Source organism: Helianthus annuus, chromosome 6 (assembly GCF_002127325.2).
Source record: "Helianthus annuus cultivar XRQ/B chromosome 6, HanXRQr2.0-SUNRISE, whole genome shotgun sequence".
Lineage (NCBI taxonomy): Eukaryota > Viridiplantae > Streptophyta > Magnoliopsida > Asterales > Asteraceae > Helianthus > Helianthus annuus.
Genome location: NC_035438.2, coordinates 115,065,836 through 115,066,650, shown reverse-complemented (window position 1 = coordinate 115,066,650; position 815 = coordinate 115,065,836). Strand labels below are relative to the sequence as shown.

General features: G+C 44.4%; 1 non-coding gene across 1 annotated transcript; it reads left to right on the top strand.

Moving 5' to 3' along the window:
* Nucleotides 1–467: 467 nt before the first annotated feature.
* On the top strand, nt 468–574 carry LOC118479945. The gene has a single exon (XR_004861587.1). It is a non-coding gene; the product is annotated as a small nucleolar RNA R71 (small nucleolar RNA).
* Nucleotides 575–815: the final 241 nt, after the last annotated feature.

The following is an 815-nucleotide window of genomic DNA, read 5'->3' as shown; positions in this document are numbered from 1 at the left end:
TATTGCCGGGCTCTCTCCAACCACGGTTAGGGTGGTTTCGCCATCCTTGGTTGTAAGTGCCTGTTGGTGGACCCGGCGGCCTAGGTCTATTGTCAATGTAGCTTACCGACTCTTGCTGATCGTCTGTTTCTTTCATACAACTCCAATTTTCATGTGGCCCACCACACCCTTCACAAGCCATAACCGAGACTGTTTTTGTCATTTCCAATTTTTTTATCTTTGAAGAAAGAGCCTTGATTTGGGCTTGTAAAGAAGTGCTTTCATCAACCTTGTGAGCGCCCGGGGCAATAGATTTATTGCCTCGGGGTGTGTGCCACTGAAAATTGGTTTGAGCAATTTCCTCAATTTGGTTATATATTTCATGTGGGCGGCGATTACCTAAAAGTCCCCCGGAGCTAGAGTCAAGTGTCTGCCTTGTGTGTGGCAACAACCCATTATAGAAAGTGGATACTTGTTGCCATATTGCAAGGCCATGATGTGGACACTTTCGCAATAGTTCCTTGAACCTTTCCCAAGTTTCATATAAGGATTCCCCGTCCTCTTGTGAATATGTATTAATTTCAGTCATTAATTTAGCCGTTTTAGCGGGAGGGAAATACTTATATAGAAATTTTTGGGCTAGTTCATCCCAGGTGTTTACCGATCCAGCTGGGAGGGCGTTGAGCCAAGCTTTTACTCGGTCTTTTAGCGAGAAAGGAAACATTCGAAGGCGGATGGCATCATTTGATGCTCCATTGATCTGAAAGGTATCACATATTTCTAAGAAATTAGTAATATGTAGATGGGGATCCTCGTCCGCAAGCCCATGGAAGGTT